This window comes from Salvelinus alpinus, chromosome 10, assembly GCF_045679555.1.
Source record: "Salvelinus alpinus chromosome 10, SLU_Salpinus.1, whole genome shotgun sequence".
Taxonomy (NCBI): domain Eukaryota; kingdom Metazoa; phylum Chordata; class Actinopteri; order Salmoniformes; family Salmonidae; genus Salvelinus; species Salvelinus alpinus.
In genome coordinates this window covers 74,053,343-74,063,267 of record NC_092095.1, presented here as the reverse complement: position 1 = coordinate 74,063,267, position 9,925 = coordinate 74,053,343, and positions in this window count along the sequence as shown.

Here is a 9,925-nt window from a genome sequence, read left to right as displayed (position 1 = left end):
GACAGTGAAAAGACATGATAACATAGACAGGCTGAATAGGACAGCAGCGTTGTCAGACCAGACCTCTATGGTAATGTGTGGGGAACAACAGGCGGACCGGGGACTCTGGTAGAACGTAGAGAAGACGGGTCTTTTCTATGGTAATGTATGGGGAACAACAGGCGGACCGGGGGCTCTGGTAGAACGTAGAGAAGACGGGTCTTTTCTATGGTAATGTGTGGGGAACAACAGGCGGACCGGGGGCTCTGGTAGAACGTAGAGAAGACGGGTCTTTTCTATGGTAATGTGTGGGGAACAACAGGCGGACCGGGGACTCTGGTAGAACGTAGAGAAGACGGGTCTTTTCTATGGTAATGTGTCGGGGAACAACAGGCAGACCGGGGACTCTGGTAGAACGTAGAGAAGACAGGTCTTTTCTATGGTAATGTGTGGGGAACAACAGGCGGACCGGGGGATCTGGTAGAACGTAGAGAAGACGGGTCTTTTCTATGGTAATGTGTGGGGAACAACAGGCGGACCGGGGGCTCTGGTAGAACGTAGAGAAGACGGGTCTTTTCTATGGTAATGTGTGGGGAACAACAGGCGGACCGGGGGGCTCTGGTAGAACGTAGAGAAGACGGGTCTTTTCTATGGTAATGTGTGGGGGAACAACAGGCAGACAGGGGGCTCTGGTAGAACGTAGAGAAGACGGGTCTTATCTCAGTTATCTGGTAGTGGTGGAAGTCAGCCCAAACTTCCCCATGAGCATTCCACTCACAGCGCCATGACCTTGAGGTGAGACCGTGTGGTGAGGAGAGGGGGGTACTATGAATTACAATGTCCTCTCCTCTTCTCTCCAACCACACATGGGTTCATATACTATTTCAAATCATTTGTGAAATGATCACAAATACTTTAGCTACGCTTGATTGTGCAGAAAGAGCAACCTATCTATTTATTGTCTTACCTCCTCACGCCATTTGCACACACTGTATATAGACTTAATTTTTGTTTTCTATTGTATTATTGACTGTACGCTTGTTTATTCCATGTGTAACTCTGTGTTGTTGTTTGTGTCGCACTGCTTTGCTTTATCTTGGCCAGGTCACAGTTGTAAATGAGAACTTGTTCTCAACTAGCCTACCTGGTTAAATAAAGGTGAAATTTAAAAATTAAATTGGATGTCTGGAAGTAGCTTTTGTAATTTATTGTTATATATTTGCACTTACTTTAAGAAGAATTATGGGACTAGTTTGGAGAAAATCTGTACAGTGATTACCCCATGAATGGAGAATAGTGATTACCCCATGAGGGGAGAATAGGGATTACCCCATGAGGGGAGAATAGGGATTACCCCATGAGGGGAGAATAGTGATTACCCCATGAGGGGAGAATAGGGATTACCACATGAGGAGAGAATAGTGATTACCCGATGAGGGGAGAATAGGGATTACCACATGAGGGGAGAATAGGGATTAACCCATGAGGGGAGAATAGTGATTACCCCATGAGGGCAGAATAGTGATTACCCCATGAGGGGAGAATAGTGATTACCCCATGAGGGGAGAATAGTGATTACCCCATGAGGGGAGAATAGGGATTACCACATGAGGGGAGAATAAGGATTACCCCATGAGGGGAGAATAGGGATTACCCCATGAGGGGAGAATAGGGATTACCCCATGAGGGGAGAATAGTGATTACCCCATGTGGGGAGAATAGGGATTACCCCATGAGGGGAGAATAGGGATTACCCCATGAGGGGAGAATGGGGATTACCCCATGAGGGGAGAATAGGGATTACCCCATGAGGGGAGAATAGTGATTACCCCATGAGGGGAGAATAGGTATTACCCCATGAGGGGAGAATAGTGATTACCCCATGAGGGGAGAATAGGGATTACCCCATGAGGGGAGAATAGTGATTACCCCATGAGGGGAGAATAGTGATTACCCCATGAGGGGAGAATAGTGATTACCCCATGAGGGGAGAATAGGTATTACCCCATGAGGGGAGAATAGTGATTACCACATGAGGGGAGAATAGTGATTACCCCATGAGGGGAGAATAGGGATTACCACATGAGGGGAGAATAGTGATTACCCCATGAGGGGAGAATAGTGATTACCTCATGAGGGGAGAATAGTGATTACCCCATGAGGGGAGAATAGGGATTACCCCATGAGGGGAGAATAGTGATAACCCCATGAGGGGAGAATAGTGATTACCCCATGAGGGGAGAATAGGGATTACCCCATGAGGGGAGAATAGTGATTACCCCATGAGGGGAGAATAGTGATTACCTCATGAGGGGAGAATAGTGATTACCCCATGAGGGGAGAATAGGTATTACCCCATGAGGGGAGAATAGTGATTACCCCATGAGGGGAGAATAGTGATTACCCCATGAGGGGAGAATAGGGATTACCACATGAGGGGAGAATAGTGATTACCCCATGAGGGGAGAATAGTGATTACCTCATGAGGGGAGAATAGTGATTACCCCATGAGGGGAGAATAGGTATTACCCCATGAGGGGAGAATAGTGATTACCCCATGAGGGGAGAATAGGGATTACCCCATGAGGGGAGAATAGGGATTACCCCATGAGGGGAGAATAGTGATTACCCCATGAGGGGAGAATAGGGATTACCCCATGAGGGGAGAATAGTGATTACCCCATGAGGGGAGAATAGGGATTACCCCATGAGGGGAGAATAGGGATTACCCCATGAGGGGAGAATAGTGATTACCCCATAAGGGGAGAATAGGGATTACCCCATGAGGGGAGAATAGTGATTACCCCATGAGGGGAGAATAGTGATAACCCCAGGAGGGGAGAATAGTGATTACCCCATGAGGGGAGAATAGGGATTACCCCACGAGGGGAGAATAGTGATTACCCCATGAGGGGAGAATAGTGATATCCCCATGAGGGGAGAATAGTGATTACCCCATGAGGGGAGAATAGTGATTACCCCATGAGGGGAGAATAGTGATATCCCCATGAGGGGAGAATAGTGATTACCCCATGAGGGGAGAATAGTGATTACCCCATGAGGGGAGAATAGGGATCTTGTCCTCTTTGGAATGAGACCAACGGCTGTTGGTAAGATTCATGTAGGTCTCTGACTCTAGGTGTTTCCTCATTGCTGAGTAGGCTGGTATCCAGATTGTCATTCCTTCATCCTGGGGTATGTGGTATTACCGGCACTGAACACAAGGGGCGCTAATTTTAAACTACAAAATACCTCACTGAGCCTCTGTAATCCGAAGGTTAGCAATGCTAACAATGTAAAAAAATATATTTAAATGGTCTCTGATGTAAACCATTTCCAGGACAAACATCCCAGCTCATAAAGTAACACAAATAACTCAGAAAGGCTACTGACAGTCTTCTGCACGGACAAAACAAATATTACAGACAGCAAGGGTCTTGATCCAGGATGGATCTCTGCTGTTACCAAGAGAAGCAACAAACTAACCGCTTAGCTAACTAGCTACTAAGTTAGCAAACCAAATGCACAACTGCAGAGTGTTTAGCACATTGTAGACTGTTAACTTAATAGTTGTAAAATATCCAGCTGGTAAATATTTAGTTATGAATTACATACTAGATCACCTGGTCCGTGCTGCACAGCAGTGAGAGTGACTCAGGAGACTCGGGTCTCTCCTGGTCTGTGTTGCACAGCAGTGAGAGTGACTCACGAGACTCGGGTCCCTCCTGGTCCGTGCTGCACAACAGTGAGAGTGACTCACGAGACTCGGGTCTCTCCTGGTCCGTGCTGCACAACAGTCAGAGTGACTCACGAGACTCGGGTCTCTCCTGGTCCGTGCTGCACAACAGTGAGAGTGACTCACGAGACTCGGTCTCTCCTGGTCCTCTCTCAACTGGAGAGCAGAGACACTTCCCCTGCTTGTTCAGACTATATTATCCATCCCATACAAACATCACAACTGGAGAGCACAGACACTTCCCCTGCTTGTTCAGACTACATTATCCATCCCATACAAACATCACAACTGGAGAGCAGAGACACTTCCCCTGCTTGTTCAGACTACATTATCCATCCCATACAAACATCACAACTGGAGAGCACAGACACTTCCCCTGCTTGTTCAGACTACATTATCCATCCCGTACAAACATCACAACTGGAGAGCACAGACACTTCCCCTGCTTGTTCAGACTACATTATCCATCCCGTACAAACATCACAACTGGAGAGCACAGACACTTCCCCTGCTTGTTCAGACTACATTATCCATCCCGTACAAACATCACAACTGGAGAGCAGAGACACTTCCCCTGCTTGTTCAGACTACATTATCCATCCCGTACAAACACCACAACTGGAGAGCAGAGACACTACCCCTGCTTGTTCAGACTACATTATCCATCCCGTACAAACACCACAACTGGAGAGCAGAGACACTACCCCTGCTTGTTCAGACTACATTATCCATCCCGTACAAACATCACAACTGGAGAGCAGAGACACTTCCCCTGCTTGTTCAGACTACATTATCCATCCCGTACAAACATCACAACTGGAGAGCAGAGACACTTCCCCTGCTTGTTCAGACTACATTATCCATCCCGTACAAACATCACAACTGGAGAGCAGAGACACTTCCCCTGCTTGTTCAGACTACATTATCCATCCCGTACAAACATCACAACTGGAGAGCAGAGACACTTCCCCTGCTTGTTCAGACTACATTATCCATCCCGTACAAACATCACAACTGGAGAGCAGAGACACTTCCCCTGTTTGTTCAGACTACATTATCCATCCCGTACAAACATCACAACTGGAGAGCAGAGACACTTCCCCTGTTTGTTCAGACTACATTATCCATCCCGTACAAACACCACAACTGGAGAGCACAGACACTTCCCCTGCTTGTTCAGACTACATTATCCATCCCGTACAAACATCACAACTGGAGAGCAGAGACACTTCCCCTGCTTGTTCAGACTACATTATCCATCCCGTACAAACATCACAACTGGAGAGCAGAGACACTTCCCCTGTTTGTTCAGACTACATTATCCATCCCGTACAAACATCACAACTGGAGAGCAGAGACACTTCCCCTGTTTGTTCAGACTACATTATCCATCCCGTACAAACATCACAACTGGAGAGCACAGACACTTCCCCTGCTTGTTCAGACTACATTATCCATCCCGTACAAACATCACAACTGGAGAGCACAGACACTTCCCCTGCTTGTTCAGACTACATTATCCATCCCGTACAAACATCACAACTGGAGAGCACAGACACTTCCCCTGCTTGTTCAGACTACATTATCCATCCCGTACAAACATCACAACTGGAGAGCAGAGACACTTCCCCTGCTTGTTCAGACTACATTATCCATCCCGTACAAACATCACAACTGGAGAGCAGAGACACTTCCCCTGCTTGTTCAGACTACATTATCCATCCCGTACAAACATCACAACTGGAGAGCACAGACACTTCCCCTGTTTGTTCAGACTACATTATCCATCCCATACAAACATCACAACTGGAGAGCACAGACACTACCCCTGCTTGTTCAGACTACATTATCCATCCCATACAAACATCACAACTGGAGAGCACAGACACTACCCCTGCTTGTTCAGACTACATTATCCATCCCATACAAACATCACAACTGGAGAGCACAGACACTACCCCTGCTTGTTCAGACTACATTATCCATCCCGTACAAACATCACAACTGGAGAGCAGAGACACTTCCCCTGCTTGTTCAGACTACATTATCCATCCCATACAAACATCACAACTGGAGAGCACAGACACTACCCCTGCTTGTTCAGACTACATTATCCATCCCGTACAAACATCACAACTGGAGAGCACAGACACTTCCCCTGCTTGTTCAGACTACATTATCCATCCCGTACAAACATCACAACTGGAGAGCAGAGACACTTCCCCTGCTTGTTCAGACTACATTATCCATCCCGTACAAACATCACAACTGGAGAGCAGAGACACTTCCCCTGCTTGTTCAGACTACATTATCCATCCCATACAAACATCACAACTGGAGAGCACAGACACTTCCCCTGCTTGTTCAGACTACATTATCCATCCCATACAAACATCACAACTGGAGAGCACAGACACTTCCCCTGCTTGTTCAGACTACATTATCCATCCCGTACAAACATCACAACTGGAGAGCAGAGACACTTCCCCTGCTTGTTCAGACTACATTATCCATCCCATACAAACATCACAACTGGAGAGCGGCTCAGCTCAGCATAGGCAGCAGTTTCTCTCTCTCTTGCACTCCCTCTCTCTCACATCTCTCCTCTCCTCTCTTCTCCTCTCCTCTCCTCTCCTCTCCTCTCCTCTCCTCTCCTCTCCTCTCCTCTCCTCTCCCTCCCTCCCTCCCTCCCTCCCTCCCTCCCTCCCTCTGCACGTTAGCTCTATCACCAGTGGGCTGCTACGTTGCCGCGGAGCACAGTACAACACATGAGCAGAGCAATAACAGCTCAAGTGTTTGCTCAGGCAAAAGAGAGGGAGAGGAGGAGAGAAGAGGAGGAGGGGGGAGAGAAGGAGAGAAGGGGAGAGAGGAGGAGGGGAGGAGAGAAGACGAGAGAGGAGAAGAGGAGGAGAGAAGAGGAGAGAGGAAGTCTGAAGAAGCAATCAATCTCTGTGGCTCATTCCCAGACGGCCCCCTATTCCCTATATACACTAGTGCACTACTATTGACCAGGGCCTATAGGGATTCCCATAGGGCTGTGGTCAGAGTCCCTATACAGTGAACTATATAGGGATTAGGGTGCCATTTGGGACATAAGCAGTGAGAGACTATTCCAGGCTGACAGCATTACATCCTCAGCTTGTCCGTCAGTGGGCAAGGTTAGGTAGTCAACTCAACGGGGGGAGTACCGCTCCATGTGGGGATGGAAGGCAGAATTAACCAATCACAGACAAATAAATCGCATTGCAGTGACAGCAGCTTTCAGAGTTCAGGAAGTAAAAAAACGTTTTAGAATCCTGGAGTAGAAGTGACGTGTGTGATGTAGTGGAGGAAGAAGGTGATACTGAGGAGGGAGGGAGGGAGGGAGGGAGGGAGGGAGGGAGGAGAGGAAGGAGGAGGGAGGGGGGAGAGGAGGAGGGAGGAAGGAGGAGGAGGAGGAGGGAGGGGGAGGATGGAGGGAGGATTTACATCCTTCTCTTTGTCTGCGTCACAAATGGCACCCTATTCCCTATATAGCGCCCTACTTTTGACACTATATATAGGGAACTAACTACATTCCTCAGTGTCAGAGAGAGAGAGAGAGAGAGAGCATGAATAAGAGTGAGAAGTGTTGTGAATTTATATTCTCTTTCTGATCTCTGCCCCCACTAGATTCACACAGACAGGAGAGGAGAGGAGAGGAGAGGAGAGGAGAGGAGAGGAGAGGAGAGGAGAGGAGAGGAGAGGAGAGGAGAGGAGAGGAGAGGAGAGGAGAGGAGAGGAGAGGAGAGGAGAGGAGAGGAGAGGAGAGGAGAGGAGAGGAGAGCAGAGGAGAGGAGAGGAGAGGAGAGGAGAGGAGAGGAGAGGAGAGGAGAGGAGAGGAGACAGAAGGGGAGGTCTATTTCTGGGACCAGGCCTGGTGTTTGAACATAATAAGAATAATGAACAAAGACAAGGAAGACTTGATATTAACCCTCAGACATCTTCCTGCTTTCTACAGAGGATGTTGTGTCATTAGCTTTCAATATACTGTTAGATAATTAACGCCGGGATTCAATCCAAGACACATTGACAAAAAGAGCACTGCACTGTTGAAAGGCTTGGCCAAACATGTCAGGCTGAACGCTGAGGTAAATGCAGCAGGTATTTTATAATGTTGGAGACTAGAGCCATAAACAGCGTGACCTTGGCTTTCCCTGAGCAGAGTAGCAGCCGCACCATGGAGGGTTTTAGTACAGCTATAAACCATGGTCATTCTGCTGCTGGCCTTCTACTCCCCACACAAGAAGATTATATCCTAAACGGCACCCTATTCTGCATCTGGTCAAAACTAGGGCACGATATAGGGGATAGGGTGCTGCCTTATATACATACAAAGCTCTCTCTCTCTCTCTCTCTCTCTCTCTCTCTCTCTCTCTCTCTCTCTCTCTCTCTCTCTCTCTCTCTCTCTCTCTCTCTCTCTCTCTCTCTCTCTCTCTCTCTCTCTCTCTCTCTCTCTCTCTCTCTCTCTCTCTCTCTCTCTCTCTCTGTCTCTCTCTCTCTGTCTCTCTCTCTCTCTCTCTCTCTCTCTCTCTGTCTCTCTCTCTCAATTCAATTCAATTCAAGGGGCTTTATTGGCATGGGAAACATGTGTTAACATTGCCAAAGCAAGTGAGGTAGATATTATACAAAAGTGAAATAAACAATACAAATTAACAGTAAACATTACACATACAGAAGTTTCAAAACAATAAAGACATTACAAATGTTATATTATATATATACAGTGTTGTAACAATGTACAAATGGATAAAGCACACAAGTTAAAATAAATAAGCATAAATATGGGTTGTATTTACAATGGTGTTTGTTCTTCACTGGTTGCCCTTTTCTTGTGGCAACAGGTCACAAATCTTGCTGCTGTGATGGCACACTGTGGAATTTCTCCCAGTAGATATGGGAGTTTATCAAAATTGGATTTGTTTTCAAATTCTTTGTGGATCTGTGTAATCTGAGGGAAATATGTCTCTCTAATATGGTCATACATTGGGCAGGAGGTTAGGAAGTGCAGCTCAGTTTCCACCTCATTTTGTGGGCAGTGTGCACATAGCCTGTCTTCTCTTGAGAGCCATGTCTGCCTACGGCGGCCTTTCTCAAATAGCAAGGCTATGCTCACTGAGTCTGTACATAGTCAAAGCTTTCCTTAAGTTTGGGTCAGTCACAGTGGTCAGGTATTCTGCCACTGTGTACTCTCTGTTTAGGGCCAAATAGCATTCTAGTTTGCTCTGTTTTTTTGTTAATTCTTTCCAATGTGTCAAGTAATTATCTTTTTGTTTTCTCATGATTTGGTTGGGTCTAATTGTGCTGTTGTCCTGGGGCTCTGTGGGGTGTGTTTGTGTTTGTGAACAGAGCCCTAGGACCAGCTTGCTTAGGGGACTCTTCTCCAAGTTCATCTCTCTGTAGGTGATGGCTTTGTTATGGAAGGTTTGGGAATCGCTTCCTTTTAGGTGGTTGTAGAATTTAACGGCTCTTTTCTGGATTTTGATAATTAGTGGGTATCGGCCTAATTCTGCTCTGCATGCATTATTTGGTGTTCTACGTTGTACACGGAGGATATTTTTGCAGAATTCTGCATGCAGAGTCTCAATTTGGTGTTTGTCCCATTTTGTGAAATCTTGGTTGGTGAGCGGACCCCAGACCTCACAACCATAAAGGGCAATGGGCTCTATGACTGATTCAAGTATTTTTAGCCAGATCCTAATTGGTATGTTGAAATTTATGTTCCTTTTGATGGCATAGAAGGCCCTTCTTGCCTTGTCTCTCAGATCGTTTACAGCTTTGTGGAAGTTACCTGTGGTGCTGATGTTTAGGCCGAGGTATGTATAGTTTTTTGTGTGCTCTAGGGCAACGGTGTCTAGATGGAATTTGTGGTCCTGGTGACTGGACCTTTTTTGGAACACCATTATTTTGGTCTTACTGAGATTTACTGTCAGGGCCCAGGTCTGACAGAATCTGTGCAGAAGATCTAGGTGCTGCTGTAGGCCCTCCTTGGTTGGTGACAGAAGCACCAGATCATCAGCAAACAGTAGACATTTGACTTCGGATTCTAGTAGGGTGAGACCGGGTGCTGCAGACTGTTCTAGTGCCCGCGCCAATTCGTTGATATATATGTTGAAGAGGGTGGGGCTTAAGCTGCATCCCTGTCTCACCCCACGACCCTGTGTGAAGAAATGTGTGTGTTTTTTGCCAATT